Source organism: Gymnodraco acuticeps, unplaced genomic scaffold (genome assembly GCF_902827175.1).
Source record: "Gymnodraco acuticeps unplaced genomic scaffold, fGymAcu1.1, whole genome shotgun sequence".
Classification (NCBI taxonomy): domain Eukaryota; kingdom Metazoa; phylum Chordata; class Actinopteri; order Perciformes; family Bathydraconidae; genus Gymnodraco; species Gymnodraco acuticeps.
Window position 1 is genome coordinate 1307565 of NW_022991760.1, and position 9417 is coordinate 1316981.

Genomic DNA, 9417 nt, shown 5'->3' on the forward strand with positions numbered 1-9417 from the left:
ATAGCAGCGCTAATGTCAAAGACATTATATTTTTATTTTACCAGGATGCAGCTCCACAAATATTTGTGGAGCCTTCCCTAGCCTACAGCACCCGCCGCCCCTGCGTACACCCCAGCACGTGCACTCCGCTCTGCATCAGCCAAACGGCTCGCTGCACCCTCACTGCGAAGGGGACCCAAGTTCCCATCAGCAAAAACACGTGGGTTTGCTATCCTGGCTCCAAAATGGTGGAATGAGCTCCCCATTGAAATCAGGACAGCAGATAGCTTACACACCTTCCGGCGCAGACTGAAAACTCATCTCTTTCGACTCCACTTCGAGCGATAGAATTATTAACAAAGCACTTTTATACTAATAAAGGACTGGCTTATCTAAAGCCAGTTGAGTAGCACTTGAAATGTTTTTACTCTATGAAACCTGATGTACTTTTATGATTCTGTTTTCTTCAAGTTTGTATCTTGTTGGTCGAATGCACTTATTGTCGCTTTGGATAAAAGCGTCAGCTAAATGTAATGTAATGTAATTTGGTAAGGAATTCCACAGTTATACGCCAACTACAGAGATACACATCTGCTTTAAACTGATGCTTAAAGTTACATTTTCTTCTATGTTGCTCATCCTCTGAAGTTAAAACACATTTGTTTTGTATATTTTCTGGTTTGCTTTATGCATAACTAAAGAAGACTGTAATTAAATTAAATCTTTAAATGTTAACAGCCTTGACTCAATACACAGTGTACTGTTTACAAACCATGTTCAAGCATTTCACACCAGATCAGAGCTTAAGAAAGAGCTGCTCTGCTTGAAGGACAGACAGACTCAAATGGATTGATGGATTGATGAATGGATGATGGATGATGGATGAATAATGGATGCACGGATGGATGAATGCAAAATTGGACACACATAAAAATATATACATACTGTAGATCTAGATGTTTCACTATTCCGATTATATCCAGCTATAGGTCCATGTTATTGTAGGCCATAGAGCAGTGAAATCTACCGTAGTTGTTGTTTATACATTAGCTATTTACTTCTGGCAATTTGCCACTGATGTCTTTTTCTGCAATATTCCAGAAGCTTAAGCCCCTGTCACACTGTCCCGAAATTGACACACGATGGACACACGATAAAGGAAATGTTGAAATTCGGCTGTGATCGTAGCAACATCGGGCCATTCGTGAGGGCATCTTAAGCCATCGTATGACCGCCGGTGGAGTTTCTCAGGCTCCGGCAGCAACTTCGTGAGCGGCAACTTCGTAAGGCACTCGTGAGGGCATCTTGTCAAATCGTGTCATCTTCGTGTTATCATCGGTGCATTCACCCTCACTCTGATCGGGGCGAATGTCCGATGGCACCGATGATAACAAGATGCCCTCACGATGGCCTTACGAAGGGCAAAATTGACACACGAATTCAACACGAAAATGAACCTTCGTAAGGTCCTTCGGCAATTTGTTGCCATGCCAAAGATTTTGCCACCGCTCACGAAGTTGCTGCCGGAGCCTGAGAAACTCCACCGGCGGTCATACGAAGGCTTAAGATGCCCTCACGAATGGCCCGATGTTGTTACGATCACAGCCGAATTTGAACATTTCCTTTATCGTGTGTCCATCGGGTGTCAATTTCGGGACAGTGTGACAGGGGCTTTATGGAAAAAATGGCATTGATAGATAGATAGATAGATAGATAGATAGATAGATAGATAGATAGATAGATAGATAGATAGATAGATAGATAGATAGATAGATAGATAGATAGATAGATAGATAAGTCAACGTTTAATTGTGTGCAGTGTAGATGGATGATTGATGGATGAATGGCTTGAGACTGATAGATGTTGTATAGATGGATGATGGATATATGGTGGATGATGGATGGATGACAGGAGATTGTAAAGTGGCTTGTAGGTCAGTCACTGCATTACTATTGCAGGATTACTTTCTAAAGCAACTAATCTCAAGACTGTATGAAGACATTGTCTCAATGTCATGGTTAAACAGGGCTGGATTTGTCTCCACACACACACACACACACACACACACACACACACACACACACACCTCAGGGTTAGAGTGGCCTTTTGTGCAGCAGATCCACTGTCAGGGACACAGAGCTAATGCACTGCCGCATTAATAGACAGTCACACAGAAAGACACTTACTGTGTTTTTGTTAATAATGCAGATGCTGTTACTCATTCAACTGCCCCTGCCTTTAGCCTGGAGTGGAATAGATATGCTGTATTAGCTTCAGGTTGTAACATCAGACTCTGTTGTATAAACTGAGAATAGTATTGCAGCAGACACACCCTCTGCTGTGCACTGTCCTGTAGAAGCTGCAGTCAGCACATCTCAGTTTGAACTTGCTCCCTGCAATCCCCACACCTCATCTCCATTCATGGGGCTTTTGACATTTAGGCTCTGCCAGTATCTGCAGAAAAAGTCATTCCAACTCACTTTGCAGTATAACACAACAGAGGCACCCCCACACAAGATTCATGATGTGATAGAGTCTCTAAGTGCAATCACACCAATGTGAAAACAGTCCAGTCAGCTGATTCCCCTGCTGCTCTTTGTACCTACGTACCTGTATGTAATTATAATGTGCTTCTACATTAACACAGGTTATTGTTGTGAACTGCTTTGTTTTGTGGGTCAAGCATATAGTATGAGTTTAGTGTGGCATTGTTGTCCCCTATTTCAATAGGGCAGTGAAGGGGTGACAAATTGTCGTAGGCTGACACGGAAATTAGCATCGCAAGGGCGCCGTTGACAAACACACGTTTACGTTGCTTACACATTTTGTTCAACAGGATCATCTCCAAATATTAACACTACTTTTATAATTGATGAAGCGTAAATGCAATCGCGACAAGTAAATAGCTATAAATGAACTACTTCAAGTTAGCATTATTTCACATCAATCCCGCTAAGCTAAAGACAGCTAATGTTCAGCAGGATGACGTTTAATGTCTCATTAAGTCTCTTGTTAGCACCCTTTTAAAGACACATAGAATCTTCGGACATTCACAGCAGGGTATTTGGTGACATATTTTATGTTGCAGAAAAATATTTAAAATCTTTTACGTTCCTTTAAATTTCTCAGACGGTAATTTAGCGGCTAACCAAAACACATAAACAATGATTGACTTCAAGGCGAGTGAACCAGAAGTACTGGACCGCTGACTCATTTCCAAGTTGAGGACTCATTCCTGCACTACTATAGACTACAAAAACACAGGCATATAAGGTGGTTTCTCTCTCTCTCTCTCTCTCTCTCTCTCTCTCTCTCTCTTTCACAGCACTGCTTCGGATCTGACCTTGTAATTAAACAGCGTATGGTAAATACAGCTTGTTCTGATCCTGAATCAGTGATTAAGAGTCAAAGAGCAACTTCTGCCTCCAGCCTGTGCCTCTGCTGTCTGTCAAGGTCACTGTGTGTGTGTGTGTGTGTGTGTGTGTGTGTGTGTGTGTGTGTGTGTGTGTGTGTGTGTGTGTGTGTGTGTGTGTGTGTGTGTGTGTGTGTGTGTGTGTGTGTGTGTGTGTGTGTGTGGTGAGATTATGCTTATGGGATAGTGGCAACCTGCTGAGGAAGCCGAACAGTGGAGGGGATAGGGAGAAAGAAAGAATGAGAGAGAGACTGCTGCAGTGCGTCTGAGCAGGAAGAGAGAGAGTAACATCATGAATATTGAAACCTGATTTACCTTCCTCTCTACCTCTGTCTCCCTTTCTCTTCACATCACTTTCTTCAATGGCTGCTGCCCACATTATTTTTAGAAAGGTGTGAAACGTGTCTTGTCTTATAACTGTCACGTTTTGAGCCTCTACCAGAAATAGCACTAAGTAGTAAAAGTTGAAAAGTGAACGATTGCAAATGACAACAGCTGCACTGTCTAATCATCTGCAGACAGATAGTAGAACATTTCACTTTCACCCCAGAAGAGATAGAACTGTAAATAAGGGCACATCTGCAATGCACTGTGTGGGTTATGTAAGCCCCAGAGAGAGTCCGGTGTGTGTGTGTGTGTGTGTGTGTGTGTGTGTGTGTGTGTGTGTGTGTGTGTGTGTGTGTGTGTGTGTGTGTGTGTGCACGTGCTGGATAACAGTGGGAGTGGCGTTGCAGAGGGTACAGTAGCACGCCATCACCTCATCCATCTGGACTCTGCTAATTAACAGTGCTGCAGGAGACGCACACACACACACACACACACACACACACACACACACACACACACACACACACACACACACACACACACACACACACACACACACACACACACACACACACACACACACACACACACACACACACACACACACACACACACCTCTGAGCATGTGCAGGACAAGGAACTGAGAGAAGGAAGAAAAACGGACAAAAGCTAAAGGAAGAATGGAAGGTGGAGAACAGAGGACAGACGAGCAGATGTTTGTTGCTGTATTGTGTTAACTACTACATACATACATGTACAACACATTTAACATCTAGATATCATTTATGTATTTGTGACTGGTAGCCAATGACCACAATTGTCTACAACAATTGGAACAAAATTCTAAAATATCATAAGCATGCAGTGATATAAGAAGTAACACATTGAAAAGATAAAGGAGTAATCGAACTAATCGGATGTCACTTAAAACACAGAGAAGTTAGAAACATACTGTATCTAGTAATCAATCCAACAACATCCAAAGAATGATGCCACTTGAAACTGTGCTCTAAACTGTGAACAGTGGTGCAGTGATGATGTATTATTAGGCCGACCTGGAAGTTAGCATCGCAAGAGATCTATGGCTAAGCATCAGCACCGCTAAGCTAAAGACGGCTAATGATTGTCTTGATGACGTTAAGTAGTCTTATTTAGTCACTTATTAGCAACCGCTGTTTTTATGCCACACATTCACCAGAGGGGTATTAACTCACATATTATATGTCGTAGAAAAACGTGAACATCTCTTAAGCTTGTGTTAATCATAGACCGTTTTTTTAGCATCTAACCAAAACGCATAAAAAAAACATTGACTTTGAGACTCGGAACCAGAAGTTCTGAAACACTGACTCATTTCCAAGTATTAGGACTCATTCCTGCATCACAAAGAAAGACAAAGATGAGGTGAGTCTCGTGTATTATTTTTGGCCTGTATGTGTGTGTCAGCAATGTTTCAAAATGTGCCTGCATTCATGTAAGAATATAAAAAAGTGCGTTTCAACATTAGCTGTCTTGTGTTTGCTGCTCCTTTGTTTGTGTGAATTTGTATCATGGCTCATAAATGCACTGACAAAACTTGACTCTTGATGTATTATGTCAAAGAAATTCACATAACTATATCGTGTTATTTGAACGTAAAACATCATTTTTTATTTAAACTTGATATTATTGCTTTCAAACTAACAGTTATGTGAAATCTGTTGATGTAATACATCACAAGTCAACGTTTCAGTTTTCTCAGTGTGGTGGAATGAGTTCCCTATTGAAATCTGGACCTCAGAAGCTCTGCACATTTATCTGATCGAATGGACCATGGCAATTCAATTCTACCAGCACTTACTACAGTATGCCTTGCTTGAAGTGAATGTATCTGCACTGCTGTTAGGAGTTTGAATCATTATTGTTTTTGCACTTGTTGAAATGAAATGTAATGTATCAGAAAGATGTTAAAATGAGACGTTGCTACACTGAATCTCCCAATATCCCTTATAGGCAGAATTGCAACAGTCAAAATGACCATACTCCCAATGATAAATTACCTATTCTCAATGCTCCCTATCAAACCCCCACCCACTTGGTTCAAATCTATAGACTCTGCTATCTCAACATTTTACAGGAAAAACAAAACACCTAGAATCAAACTATCTACTATTCAAAAACGCAAGAGTCAAGGTGGCTTAGAAGCACCAAACGTTCTGCATTACTTCATTGCCCAGCAACTACAATACATTAACAAATGGACTAAGCCTAATCATTCCAACACCTCTTGGTTAGAACAAACATTATGCAAAGATATTCATATTAGAGACTTACCGTTCATAAGCCGCTCCATCATACGTCATCCATGCTTCAAAAATCCTGCAATAGCCACAACTCTGGTGGACATTTTACAAATGAACTAACAACACAATTTCACCCACTGAACACACTCCCATCTGGAACAATCCTGACTTTATAATAAACAGAAAACCTTTACATTTCAAATCATGGATCGCCAAAGGCATCACACACCTCAAACATATATTTCAAGAACACAAGTTAATTCCATTTTCTGATTTGGTCCAGAAGTACGGCATCAGGGAGCATCAATATTTAGAATAGTTACAACTCAAATCATCCATTCAAGCCAAAGTTAACAGCAACACTTTGAACTCTTATCCCTCCTCAGAAATATTCAAAATCAGATCAAGAAAAAAACTGCTTTCAAAAATAGATTAATTTATTTATTCTGCAGACTTAACAATGTCCATCCCTTCAAATAAATGGGAGAAAGATCTACAGATCACCCGAGCGCCGACTTCTGGTCTCAAATCTGCAGAAACATCTTCTCCATATCAACCAACACCAACATGCACTTCATTACAATATAAGATTATTCACAGAGTGCACTACACGGGGGGAAAGGATGTTTAAAATGGGTTTTGTACATTCTGACATCTGTCCTCATTGCTCACTTAACACCACAGACACCTACATGCATGCATACACAACATCACTGACAACCTCTCTCTTTTACTGGACTGCCACAGCCCCCTTCCTCCATCCCTTTGTTTACTAGGAGACATTTCCAATGTGAACATCAACGTTACATCAAGTAGAACGATGTCCATAGCCCTAATCATTGCAAAAAAAACTATCCTCATGAATTGGAAATCACGACAAAAGCAATATCACCAGTACGAACTGGTTATAGAATACATTTCAATGGAAAAATTATCTGCAGACATAAAAAAACAAACCAATGATATTGATGCAATCTGGAACCCATTCATTGATACATTTAATTAATAATCCTCAGTCCGATTTCACCCACCACCCCTTTCTACTTTAAGGTCATGCTACTATTTACATGCCCCCCCCTTCCTAGGATATATGACTATTATATTGTTACTCATTTCATTTTAATTATAATATTGTCATTTATTACTCTCTTTTTGTCTAATCCCCCAGACACACACACTGCTTTTCTTTTCTTTTTTGTCTCCATGTTTATTTTATTATTTGTCTTGTATACTTGTAAATGCTCCTTGTTGTCTTCTGTGTATGTATGCACTTGTCTTGTAACTCCTATATCACTCAATAAAAATGAGACGTTGCATAATTTCATTAAATGTGCAGCACACCGGGGCAGCAGGTAAAGATCTGGGAGTTGGTACAAGTTGAGTCTGCAGGATTCTCTACCTCTATGCCTTTTTAATGAAATGGAGAAAGTGATCATTACACTGAGCTGCCTTTAATCCAAACTGCAGAGGACTGGGACGGAACAGAATTCTTAATTTGAAAGTTGTGCAAGTGTGGCGAATGAGTGTGTGTAAATCCTGTCATAATCTTAAATATAATCTGTATAAATGTATAGGCAAAATTTGTTTGAATGTCACATTTTTCATTTTGTCTGTGCAAAATAGTTCCTCTAGTCAGAGATTGTATTGATATAAAATATTCAGCCAGCCAATACAGTCATACACCAGCCAACCCCAATTAGCGGCCCGCAAGAGGCAAATGCATGGCCCGCGCTGATCTACTGGCATTCACTTGTTATAACATATAATGTCCGCGGTTTCGCTTTATTTTGACCCCCGTCGACACTCGTAAACCTGACCCTTGACCTTATCGCGTGCATATGCAAGACGTGCTTCGCGTGCTTGACTAACGGAGCGTCCACACTACAGCTTCAAAAAAAGCTTGGAGCTGGGCGTGTCTGAAGCTTGGGGATTTTATTCAAGCAACGCGACCAACAACCAATCACATGAATCTCCCGCCCCCGACATACAAAGCAAAAACCCCCGGGGATTTTATGGGAGCAATATATATATATATATATAAACTCCCCAAACAGGCGAAAACCTACCAGTTTCACCTACCAGTTGCCACCTCCCTCCATGCCTGGTTCCTCCGGTTTGTATCCCGGTAGGTGAAGAGGGTCTGGTCATACAAAACCGGGTGATTTGCTACGGCGATAATTAGTTTCTCCTCCTTCTTTTTTTGAAATATAGAAATGAACTGCGGGATATCTCTCCCAGCTTAGACGCGGTTTGATTGGCTACGGCTTGAGCTGTCAGATTTTCCGAAACGGGATTTGATTGGCTGGCGCTGGCTACTCCGGCGTCTCCGGCGGAGACGGACCGCTATGCTACCCACAATTCAGTTCGGCGAAAAAGCGAGGCAACGTGACGTCACCCCATTCAAAGTGAATGGGCAGATTGAAGCTGTCGACGCTGTAGTGTGGACGGGCCGTTACTCGTCACCACCTGGAATAGCGGCAAACACATATAAACAATAGCCACCTGTCATCCCAGCGATTGACCAACATGACACTAACGGGCCGTGGATAACTCAAACCCAGGATGGAATTCGCTAAGAAGAGGAAGGTAGACCAGGAGAACCGTCAGTTCAAAACTGACTGGACTGAGAAGTATTGTTTTTTTTACCGGACCAGGCCAATGCTAAACCGACTTGTTTGATTTGCATGCAGAATGTATCTGTAATCAAATCAGACAACCTGAAGCGGCACTTCACCTCTATTCATGCTACCAGTTTTAATGCTAACTATCCAGAGAAATCCGACCAGCGCACACAAAAGATAGCAGGTTTGCTTGCATCATACAAGCACTCTGTTTCCACAATGTCGAAAACAACATCGGCACAAGAGAGCGCAACAGCTGCCTCATTGCACGTCTCTTGGACGCTCGCTAGAGCCAAGAAGCTGTTTGCTGATGCAGAGTTAATTAAACGGTGTGCGATAGACATGGCTCGTGAAGTTTTAAATCATGATGAAAAACAACAAAAAAAGGTTGTAGAGCTATTAAAGCAGGTGCCGCTGTCGGCTAACACGGCAAGAGTAGAGGTTTTAGCGGAGGAGTGTTTTTCCAGTCTACTCACGGATTTGAAGAAAACAGAGGCTATATCCCTAGCCATAGACTCGTCCTGTGACCGAACCGACATGGAACAGCTGTCTGTGTTCGTACGATTTTTTGATGGGAAGATATTCCGGGAAGAGCTGCTGTGTTTGCTTACTCTGCCCGGGCGCATGACCGGGGAAATAATCTTCCACGAGCTGACACAGTTCTTTGAAAATAATGGTTTGAATGTTGCGGCTTTCACACCAGCGCTTTTCCCTTTCTAGCTCCGAGCGGGAGCTTTTCTGGTTCAGCTCCGGTTTCCCTTTTCTGCTCCCGCTCTGTTCACACCGCCCAGAGCT

General features: G+C 41.8%; 1 protein-coding gene across 3 annotated transcripts in view; it reads right to left on the reverse strand.

Moving 5' to 3' along the window:
- The window catches only part of LOC117534963 (tight junction protein ZO-2-like), a 127373-nt gene extending 118256 nt beyond the window's left edge, over positions 1-9117 (reverse strand). For all 3 annotated transcript variants that reach the window (XR_004567347.1, XM_034199246.1, XM_034199248.1), the window contains exon 1: positions 9099-9117. The gene's annotated coding sequence lies outside the window, so the exon portion shown is untranslated. The remainder of the gene's footprint in view (positions 1-9098) is intronic.
- Positions 9118-9417: the final 300 nt, after the last annotated feature.